Raw genomic sequence first — 11,539 nt, forward strand, 5'->3', positions numbered from 1 at the left:
TGGCAGAGCAGCTGTGGACACAAGGAAAAGCCACGTGAGACGCCCAGCCCCACCAGGCCCTGCCCGCACCATGTCCCCCAGCCCCACGCACAGCTGAAGGGGACCCCAGCTGCGCCACCTGCGCCTTTGCTTCCCACCTTGCTCCTCAGACTCCAGGAGCTCGTGTGCTGCCTCCTCTTCATGGCACTCTGCTCTCTCCCACCTCTTGGCCGGTGCACACAGGCAGCGGCAGAGCGGGACCAGCATGCCCGTGTACTGGGCTGGCATCACTTACTGCAGCAGTTTGGGCCATAGGAGCTGCAGGCAAGAACAGGGCCACTGGGCACGCCGCTATTTCCACCTCTCCCTCCCAGGCCTCCTGTTATTGATGCTTCTGTGGTACCAGCGCCGCTATTTCCACCTCTCCCTCCCAGGCCTCCTGTTATTGATGCTTCTGTGGCACCAGCCCAGCCCCTGGGCCTCCCTCAGCCTCACTCTGGCTTCCTCCTCCACTTTCTCTCCCTCTCGCCCATCTGGCTTTGTGCACCTTTTCCCTCACTTTGGCTGCCTGCTTGCCGAGAGCAGCCGCCAAAACTCACCCCCGCGGACAGCTCGCCTCCCTGCTGCAAGGGGATGCCCTATGGTCCCCCCAGTCCCTATGTCTCATTTACAGAAGGCAGCCAAGACGTGCCCAGCTGTGCTCCTTACAGCCACAGCATGCACTGAATGAGCAAGGGCAGCCCTAGCTCTTAGTGGCTGCTTTAGGGGCTAAGATGGGCAGTGTCAACACACCGGGGAAAGACAGAAAGCAACAGCGTCCAGCAGCGGAAAACTCACTTTGGTCACTGCTCTGGTGGAGACATCCAGTGTGCCCAGGATGTGCCTGCACAGGCGCTGAATGGCCTTTTCTTCCTGGGCTTCCATCTCAGAAAGAGTTCCTGATGTCTGCGAGACAAAGGTGGGAAACAGCCGTGGATGCCCATTCCCAGCCCTTTCAGTGCACGGTGATGGGAGGCTGCTCCCACTGCGGCACCAGCGTCATTGCTCCTGCTCACCAGGCAGAACACCCAATGCTAAGGATGCCCATGGCACCGCTGCGGCACGGGACACAAACCAGCGCCACCCTCTGCCCTTACCAGTTTGCGTGAGGAGCGGCTGAACTCAGTGAATATGTGTCCCACCACGTCCCCATGCCGAGCAGCCCGGGGCGCTGGAGTGCAGCAGCTCCTCAATGAAATGCAGGACGGCTGCTCTCACCTGGTGGAGAGGCTGCAGTCACAACCCACACCAAACGCGCGGGTTTGACGGCCTTCACAGAGCTGCAGCCCATCTGGCCAGGCGGAGACAACGAGGGAGCAGCCCTTGCTCTGCAGCTGCCACCAGACTCCGACCCCAGGCCCTGTCCTTGACTGCTGGTTTGGCCTCTCCAGCCTCTGTCCTGGGGAAAGGGCTGCTCGGCCCCTGCAGCGGTACCGTCCCTGTCCAAACCAGCTCACCTGCACTGCGGGGTCGTGGCACACGGACTGTGCCAGCTTCACCAACACTGGCATGTTCTCCCTCACATTGGGGACTGCAAAATACAAGGGAAGGTGGGTTCTGAGGCTGAGCCTCCATTTTCAGAGGGATTTGTCACAGCTCCCCTGCTTTTTGTGCACAAATGGGGCAGAAAAGTGGGGCCATATTGCCAATTCAGAAGAAGCAGCAGCATCCCAGAAGCGCTCCATTTCTCCAGCACGTGTTACTTACTGTTAAAACAGACCAGAGCCTGCAGCATTTGCACGGTTGCCACTCAATCCGCCCTGCTCCCGTCCCTCAGCTTGCAGTAGAGGAACACAATCACCTCCTCTGGGCAGATTTGGGCTGCGGGGAAGAAATTATTCTTGGCGTTAGTGGCCAGCATCCCACACCTGCCCGTTGGCAGGACAGCAGCCGGGACACGGCGGCACAGGGCCGGCTCTCCTTCCCTACCCTGCAGCACGATGCAGCGGCACAGCTCTGCTCAGTGCTCTGGGCTGGGCGGCTCCATCTCATTGCAAAGCTGTGGGAACAAGGTGTGTTTTACGGAAAGCAAGAGCAGCGTGGAGGGGGACAGAACTAAACTGTGCTCTCAGTGATCCTCTCACAAGCGGTTCTGGCCATGGACCCACGGCCAAAAGCCCAAAGCCCCGCACACGCGCAGGCCAGCGACGCAGCATCGGGCCTTACCTGTTCGTGCACGGCAGCATTGATGGCCAGAGGCCTGGCGCGAGGCAGGTGGCTCCGAACATCTGCCACAGCCCCCAGGAAATAGCACAGAGTCTGCAAGGGAGCACGGGAGGGAGAGGGCAGCTGTCACCGTGAGCCATGGGGAAAGGAAACCGGCACCGCTAGGAGCTGCCCCGGCCTGAACCCACTTCCAGGGAGACCCCAGCCTGCACGGGGCTGCTGGCTCAACCACGAGGTCTCTCTCCTCCGTGCTGCCCTGCCAGGAGGGCCTTTCCCACCACATCGTCCCCCTCGCACCTCTCTCCACCACAGGGGCTGGACATGGCCCTGGCTGTGAGGACAGAGCTCCCTATGCCCCCCGACACAGAGGCGGCACAGCCTCCCCTCCCAGGATCCATCCTCTCCATCCCAACCTCCTGCCGTGCCATTTCTTCTAGCAAGCCCCTGCAAAGCCCCAGATCCCTCTTCCTGCTCAAAGGTATTCAAACATACAGAGTTCCTGTTCCTTCCAGCACCCTGCAGCTCTCCAAACGCCTTGCACCATCCCCACGGCCCCAGCAATGCGGTGCCCCTCGCAGTGCCTCACCGTGGTCACCCCAGCAGGGTCCCACACTTCCCGGTACTGATGCAGCAGCCAGGGAAGCCTCTGCCAGGCGCGCTCACGGTACTTCTCCAGGCGCAGGAGGACACCCATCATGGCCCCAACTGCCCGGAGCACAGCCTGCTTGACGTGCTATGGTCTGAGACATCTGGATTGAAATGCTGCCTTGTTTCTCCCCTCTCCCACACCAGAACCTTCTCCTCTGCACAGTCTTGCTCCCAGACACTGTCTGCTGTGGCCCTTGCCCCTTTCTTCCCAAACGGTCCCTCTCATGGCACTTCCCATTCCCTGCCATGCCCACCCCAAGACCCCAGCAAGGTGCCCAGAGCCACCCCGGCCCCTTCCCCTCTCCGTGGGCCCTGCCGTGATGCCGACACTCACCACCGCAGACGGCGCGCAGCATCCGGCCGCTCCGCACCTCACTCAGCACACTGTGCAAGGTCAGCAGTGTTGCTCCCGCAAAGGGCACACACTGCAGCGCTGAGGAGTGGGCAGTCCCTATCAGCCAGAACCTCCACAGCCCTTGGGCCCCGTGCCCTGGTTGTTTTGTGCACCAGGACTAGGGCAGTGGGACACTGAGGCCATGGGGCCATGCTGGGCAGGGGGGTGGGAGAGCGGCCGCTGCGCTGGGGGCGGCTATGGCACGGGGAGGTTCCTGCCAGAGTGCTTGTGTGGGAGCACCTTTCTCGAGGGGTGCAGGGAAGCCCTGGGCACGGCACAGGGCAAAGCCCGGCACATTTGGTCTTCAGCAAGTTCCCTACAGCCCAGCCTGGACGTTTTGGGCAGGGGCAGGAGTTTTGTCTCCCACTGGACACCCACAGAAATGCGGAGCATCAGGCTGGGAACTCGACCGTAGCGGGCAGCCACATTGCACAGGGTGACAAGCACCACCTCCGCCGACACCTCCTGCAGGCTCCTCAGGTGGCCTTGCAGTGCTGACACCACCTCGCGCCGGTGGGAGCGGGCCAGGGCCACCGGGACGTCGCTCGCTGCCATCCTCACAGCGGGCGTCACACCCTGGAACACAACAGTTCCTGCATGGTGGGAGCACGACCGGCTGTCCCCCACGCTCAGCCTCCAGGCACCACATAGATCCCGTGATGTGATTCCCACTGCCCCTTTCTCACAAACAGCCCATCACCGCCTCTCTGCACAGCTCCAGGTACCTCCCTAAGCCCCACAAACAAGGACACGTCCCGAAGACTCTCCGTAGCCAGAGATGGGCACCAGCATCCGGAGTCTCCCTAAGAGAGAACAAACTCACCTGGGCTGCTTGCAGCTCTGCAGACACCGTTGCTATTACTCTGTCTACAACAGAGCTCTGCAGACAGCCCTGAGAGCCGCACAAGATGCTCTCCAGCTGGCGGTAGGTCTCTTCTCGGCCGCCCTGACACATCACACACTGTGCGGTGGGACATGCAGCCCTACAGCATCTCCGGGATGATGAGGCTGTGATCAAACTGTCGGCACCGCTCAGCACAGCTGTTAGGAGCGGCCGAGACTCCTGTGCTGGGATTTCCTGACGCCAACCCAAGCCCCAAGTCCGGCACCACCACCACGAAAGAAGGGTACGTGGGAGCGACTGCCCAACACCATGGCAGGATCAGCGTTTGCAGTGAGACATGGCAGGAGGGCAGAGGTGACATGGAGCCAGGACTTCCATGGCATCAGGGAAGCTGGGGCACTGTGGGGAACCCTCCAGCCCCATGGGACAGTCCGAACTCACAGTGGCATCTTGCAGATGGTCCAATAGACAGATCACCATGGCAGCAAAGGTAGTGATGGCCACAGGGACAGACCCAGCCACACTCCCGCCATCCTCCTCGCGCACAGATCCGCTCCGGGGACCTGCACGAGTGAAGAAACCTGGAAGGAAAAGCGGAGGGTTGCATCACTGCAGCAGCTGTGGGGAGGGTGCCAAGGCCTCAGCTCTGCTCTATTACCCCCAGCTGCCTTCATCTGGCTCCTGCTCCCCTCCAGGCACCCGCAGGCCCTGCCCTTGCCCTGCCCGGCCGAACCAGAGCTGCCCTTCGTGGCCACCGCCGGCCGCTCCCGTGTCCACCCTTCGCCGCTCAGGGCACTCGCTCCCCCTCCGCTCCCCCTCACGCATGTCAGCGCCTCCTCTCCTCCCCTCGCGCCCGCTCCAGGCACCCTTAGGGCAGGAAGGCCTCGCGCTTTGCTCCATTCTCCCGGGTCTCCATCTTCTTCCCGACACTACGGGGGAAAGCCGAAGCCGCTCAGTCGTTGATGCCAGCAGCAGCAGGGCGCAGAGCCCCTGCAGAGCTCCCCCATCTCTGCAGCCACCGCTCCGCAGGCCACAGCGCCCACAGCCAAGTGCAGCATTTCCTCCAGCACCACCAGCAGGACAAGCGAAGCAGCCCCGCAGGAGAGAGGCGCCCGCATTGGCACGCATTTACCAGAGGAAGGGCTGCTGGCCCATTCTCCACAGCCCTTGGGCCTGCAGCCAGCTCGACTCCTCCCGGCAGGCTTCACAGGGCTGTGCCCGCTGCAGACCCCGCAGGGCTCGCGCTGGCAGCACGCTGCAAGGGCAGGGAGGAAATGCACACTGGCTGCCGCCCAGCCTGCCCTTGCGCGCCCGCAGCCCCTGCACTCGCGCTCCCGCTGCCACCCGCCAGCCCCTGCAGTCAGCACCAGCCCCACGCGCTCCCTGGGGCTAAGCCCGGCCACCCTGGAGCCGGGCAAAGCGGCGCCTGGCACATCCTCCCCGGGCAGCAGGAGCCTTCGCGCACCCCACGCTGCTCCTGGGCGCTCAGCAACGCCAGGCCGTGGTGGGACACGCCACACACTTACTCTTGCCGTGGCATCTCTGGGCCTGGCGACGCTTTCTTCTCTGATATAGATGGAAGGCCAGGAGAAACCACCACTCCTGCAGGACGTCCTCCAGTTTCCTTCCTCTTGTGGCCCTGCTGGAAGGCACCGCAGTGCCGTGGCTGCTGCTGCTCTGCTTCAGGTTGCAGCTATTGCGCCAGACAAGCAGACAGGAGCCTTTTCAGATGGCAGGAGGTGAGGAGAGAAAAACCGTGGGCTCAGAACGATCCAATGTGAATCAACATGAGAAAAAAAAAACAGTTTTTTGAAGCAAAGCCATCCCTTATATACCAGTTCCTTTCCCGCGCCCACGCGCGCTCCCGTCTCATATGATTGGCTAGAGTCTTTCTCCTGATCGGTTGTTGTCAGGCTCCATCGATCTTCCCTTAGGTCGCAGGTTCCAAGGAAGCTTTTGTTCTGTGCCATGTGTTTGCTCCAACATCTCTTATGGCTGGTTCATCGGGCAGCCATTTTCCTCCAGGAACGACTCCACAGGAGGTCAGAGGCAACACCGCTCCCTTCACAAACATCGCTTCTGTCCCTCCCTCGTGGTCATGGGCAGGCAAGCAGGAATGCCAAAGGCACAAACACATGGCATCATTCTCAAGACAAAAGACTGTGGCCAAAATAGCTAAGGGAATGAATACATCTGAAGGAGTCTCTGAGGCCTCCCTGGCTGTACAGATTTGCTTCTCTACTCGGCAGGCTGACACCAGCATTACTTAAATCCCTGCCACCTACCAGGTCTCTATTGTGCCTGTCCAAGCAGGGAGTGTGGCCTCAGGAGATGTCTCCTTGACAAATTCTCCTGCTCTCTGTGCATAACTCCCCTCTGCTGGTGGCAGCACACTGCAAAAGCACCACACACCCAGAGCTCCCATGAGGAGCAGGTTCTGCAGCTTGTGCTCACAAAGCAACCCAATGCGAGCACAGGCTTCCCCAAGCTATCGCTCCAGGAGCCTCACCTCACTGCTCCCATTGCGCACCCTGCTTTGGGCAGCATTGCTCCCATCACCCCTGCATGCCTGGGGCGCGCAGGTGAAGTCCCTGAAGTGTGTCCCTAAAGTGTGGGACAAATGTACTAAGGCGTTAGCCGAGGAGACGATGTCTTCGGGTTGTGGGAAAAACCTTAAGGCTTGGGGAAAAGCTGTACAAGCCTTGCAGAAAGCTATAAAAGAGCAGGAGACCTGGATGGTGGTAAAGGACTGTTTGTTGGCCACCCCGAAAATGGGAGTCGGGGCAACCGCACAGACTTTGCACCCCCCAGATGATGGCGATTCTGCTGAGGCTAAAGATCTGCAAGAGGGCGATACATCCCCTCCATCCCCGAACCCCGTCCCGCTTACAGAGGAGCAGAAACAGCCGAAATCTGTTTGGGGCGAGCTAGCCAAGGAAGTTAGGAACATTGAAAAGAAGCCAGAGCATGGGGACGTCTGGGCCAGGCCACCACCCTGTGCCTCCCAAAATGGCGCCGAGCCGCAAGGGGAAGGGCCAGGCGAGGGTGCCCCCGGCGGGAACAGGGAGGAACCGTTAGAACTAACAAGCGCGACTGAGGCGCTGAGAACCAATGACCCTGACCGGACAGGTGAGGGAGGCCCCAGGGAGGCGCTGAGAACCAATGACCCTGACCGGACCGGTGAGGGAGGCCCCAGGGAGGCGCTGGGAACCAGAGCGGCCATTTCACAAAAGGCGCCTCCGCGAGTAGAAGGCGGGGCGAGCCAAGAGGGGGGGAACAGCCCGCCCACAACGGAAGTGGGCGGGACGGAAGTAGGCGGGGCCAGAGCCCAACGAAAAAGTACCGGAGCCCGGAAGTGACCAGTCAGTCGAGTTCCGGTTCCGGATCAGACACTGGTCAGGACGAGTGGCTCACAACTGATTCAAACTTAAGGAAGGAGAAAAAGAAGGTAAACAGAACTAAGGGCCAAAATATTCCCGTCTGAATTAAAGAAAAACCGCGAAGGGGAGAAACCCCTCTCACGGACTGGAAGGAAATAAAGATCGCATGTGCCGACTGGGCCCCATCAGCCGCGCTAGCGTTCCCGGTCCGGGTGACGGAGGGGGGACAGAGGGTCCACTCGCCGATAAAATCTAAGGACGTAGAAGTGATTGTTAAAGCAATTGCAGATAAAGGGATTAATTCTGCCATGGTCTCAACCCTCATAGATGGTATCTTCGGGGGGGACGATATGCTCCCGTTCGATATCAAACAAACTTGTAGGCTGATCTTTGATGCAGCAGGGATGATTGTTTTCAAACAAGAATGGGAAGACAACTGTACGAGGTATTTAGCCCAAGTAACTGGGGCAGATCACCCATTACACGGCTCCAGCCTGCAGCGGTTAATGGGTGCAGATCCAACAATGATCACACCCCAGGCGCAGGCCCAGGGCCTGCGAGCCCATGAAGTCAGGACAACTACTCGTGCGGCCAGGGAAGCCATTCGCACGGCCTCTAGAGTTGTTGCCAAACCACCGCCATGGTCCACAATAAAGCAAAGTGAAAGTGAGAGCTTTACACAATTTGTAGATCGTCTCCAAGCAGCGGTCGACTCTTCGTCCCTGCCCACGGAGACAAAAGGCCCGATTGTAGCGGAATGTTTACGCCAACAATGCAATTCGGCAACCAAAGAAATCCTGCGATTATTGCCGGTGGGGTCAAGTATCGCAGACATGATTAAGCATGTTGCAAAGGAAGAGCATCTGACCCCAATTCAGGTGGCTGTTCACACCGCAATAGCCACCGTAATGGCGTGTTCTAAATGTGGCCAGGCAGGCCATGTTGCAGCAAACTGCCCTTGGCTGGGGGACTCGCTGGCAGCGCTCCCCCCACGCCAAGATCGACCCAAAGGTCACTGTCAGGAAAGATGGCAGAGTCAAGTGGTGCCCGCTTAAGTCTATTAAACCAGACCTTCAAAATAAAACTAATGAAAATTGTGAGTTTCTGTTCACAGGACCGGACCATCGGACGCCCCCGTAACCCGAACGCCCCGGTGACAAGCGTCCCGACCGAGCCTGTGAGTTCCACGCCGACCGAATCCAGAAAACAACAAAACAGCCTCCGCAAGAGGGGGCTGCGATGCCTTTGCGTGATCTTAATTTTGGAGCTTGTCACTACAGGACAAGTAGAGTCACGTCAGACCTTTAAATGGGTACTTGAACAGATCGAACAATCTTGAGTAATTAGTACAAAAATAACTACAGGGTCACCAATTTTCAGTGCCACGCCTTGGCAACTAGCACCCATTGAACCCTGTTCCAAATGCAGCTGGTACGAAAATTGGTTCACTGGTTTGCTGTGGTTAACCACCCTGATATCCACCTTGATGGGGCCGATCACAATGATACCTGCTGGCACGTACAGCCCTGCGTGGCAGGATGCACCAGGCTTAAACAGACAGTGCAGAGAGAGAGGGGGTGAGACTCCTAACACTGAGGCCTACGTTGTCTCTGCGGGGACGCCCGCCGAGTTAGGAGCCTATTGGCAACCCTCTAATCTGCCAACTCGAGAGAATGTTCAGTCTCAGTGTCCTGCCGACAACCAGTGGAACTCACTAGTGGAGTGCACAGCCACGTGAGGTTGTGCCACTGGATGGAAATTGTGTTTGTGCTGTTTGTGTCTGTGGTCTTTAGATCTTTATTGTGTAATATATATCAGCAGAGAGGGCTGAATAAGCACAACAAGAAAGTGCAGAATTCGAAAGCGGGAAAGCCAGGAGTAACTCAGACTACGGCGTTCCCCCCACCCACCACCCATGTCACCGGTGGAGGACTGGGAGCCGTACTCTGACTTGTATCCTTGGAAAGAGAGCGTGTTTTCAGTGTGGCCAACTAGGACATGTGAAAAAGAAGCGTCCTAACAAATTTAGGATTGAAGGCATGGGCCCAAAAGGATTTAATGGGAACTGTGCAAAATGCCAAAAGTTTGGGCATAAGGCAGCGGAGTGTCAGTCCCAATTTTGTAAGGACGGTACACCGTTGCAGGGAAACGGGAGCCACCGCGTTATGAGGGACGCGGCGAACAAATATCCCCAAACGATGGCTGCCTCTGCGAACTCTCCTCCGCAACTTGCGGAAGTGCAGGAGTCGATCTGGCCGTGGCAAAATCCACAATAATTAGAGATTCCGATGTGCATATTAGAGTCTACGTGCACTGGTCCCCTGGGAGGGGCCTATCCGCTTTGGTGATTGGCCATTCCTCAGCTTCAAAAATGGGCATTTTTGTTCTACCAGGGTGTATTGATGCTGATTACTCTGGAAATATTGGTATAATGATAAAAATCTTCAACCTTCCCTTCAACCTTCAACCTTCTCTGCACTTTGGGCAGCTCAAGCATCAGAACTCCTTGTCTAGTTTGCTGCAGACTCTACTGTGGGTCAATTGGATGGCACTAAAAACATCATGGCTTGTTCCTGAGCACTGGAGGCGGGGGGGATTGTGTGTAGGGCTTTTCCAAGCCGTGTCTTTGCACAGAGCCATCTTAGAATGTCTTCTTTTGAAATGCAGAGCTCAAGGCCTTTAAAGAGAAAGAGAGCCCTGCAAGAGGACCCAAAAAACGTTAGCGTCCATGAACGGCGTGCTCATTCTCGCGAGAGGAGGTGCTCTCACAACCTGCAAAGCAGCAAACAAAACTGCCCTCAGCAGCACTACTGCAATGGGAACAGCTGCACATCATGCTGTAGCGACAGAAACTACACAGAGAAGGACAGAAGCTCTGGGAAACGTCCTCGCCACCCATCCCAAAGCAGACGACAAACAGAGCAAGGCAGGTCACACGTGCGTTCTTGCAAAAGCAGCTGGCTCCACCTGCCATCCGTGTCCAGAGGGCAACATGGGCATCGCTTCAGCAGCCACCGAGCAGGTTGGCGCCGCTATTCAGGACTGGAGCAGCGCTCTGGAAAATGCTCTCCTTCAAGACAAGCACCTTCGACAGTGTCCCTTCCTTCTGCTCTTGAGGGCTCCTCCCAGAAAACTCAAGAGCTGAGAAGCAGAAAAAGAAGATATGCCCATGCAGAAGGGGAAGCTGAGAATGAAGTAGAAAGGAAATGGAGGAAGAGCGAGAGATGACATTTCAACGCTCTGTACCCGGTTCACCACTGCCTGTTCCTCTTCTCTGTCCTCTTGGCCTTAAAGAGCTCTCAGTAGTGCATATCCTGCGGATAGGTGGATGAAATAAAGGCAGGAAAGCGACCGCTGAGTTGTGTGTGATCTTTGGGACTCTTCACAGTATGAAATCTCACCGTGAAAAGAACAGGCGTTTCTTTCCCACATCTTTTCCCTCCGGCGTGTGTCGTTAAAGGTGCCAGAAATGTCAAGGGGTGGCAAAGATGCTGCTGGTGCGCTGGGCTTGGAGGTGGCAAAGGCTCAAAGGGGGCACCTGGCAGGAGTGAGAGAATCAAGTCTCTCTGCACTTTGGGCAGCTCAAGCATCAGAACTCCTTGTCTAGTTTGCTGCAGACTCTACTGTGGGTCAATTGGATGGCACTAAGTTTGCCACTGAGGGGGCAAAAGGAGGGAGCGGCCCTGTCCTTGGCAGAGCCTTCAGCAGGGAGCAAGTCAGAGCATGCTGGCACTGCTCATGCACGGGCCCTACTGCTAAAGCATAGCAGCCTCAGACTTTTCTGCTCATTCGCGGACACACGTCAGCTTGTGCAGAGGCTCCCAGAATGACCTAAAAGCTTTTTGGCCTCCCAAGGGCTTCACACAGTCTTGCTCGGAAGGGCTCCCGAAGGGCTCTTTCCCTGGTGCCAGTACTGCAACATGAGCCGATTGCTTTCCCTCCACACCTACAGAGAAAGCCTGGAAAAGGGCCCTGCTCTAGGAGTGCGGCGTTGTGCTCTACAAGGCCTTGGGAGAGTGTGGCGCACATCACAAGAGGGAAAGAGACACCTCGCACCAAGGAGAACAGGCCATGTCAAAGCGCCCATGA

At 57.8% G+C, this 11,539-nt stretch overlaps 1 pseudogene; it reads right to left on the bottom strand.

The window, feature by feature from the left end:
- Positions 1-762: 762 nt before the first annotated feature.
- LOC148592454 (uncharacterized) lies at positions 763-2,010 on the bottom strand (annotated as a pseudogene).
- Between the last annotated feature and the right edge of the window lie 9,529 nt (positions 2,011-11,539).

The sequence above is a fragment of the Tinamus guttatus genome, unplaced genomic scaffold, assembly GCF_059628265.1.
Source record: "Tinamus guttatus ecotype Peru unplaced genomic scaffold, ASM5962826v1 Tinamus_guttatus_pri_ptg000592l, whole genome shotgun sequence".
Classification (NCBI taxonomy): domain Eukaryota; kingdom Metazoa; phylum Chordata; class Aves; order Tinamiformes; family Tinamidae; genus Tinamus; species Tinamus guttatus.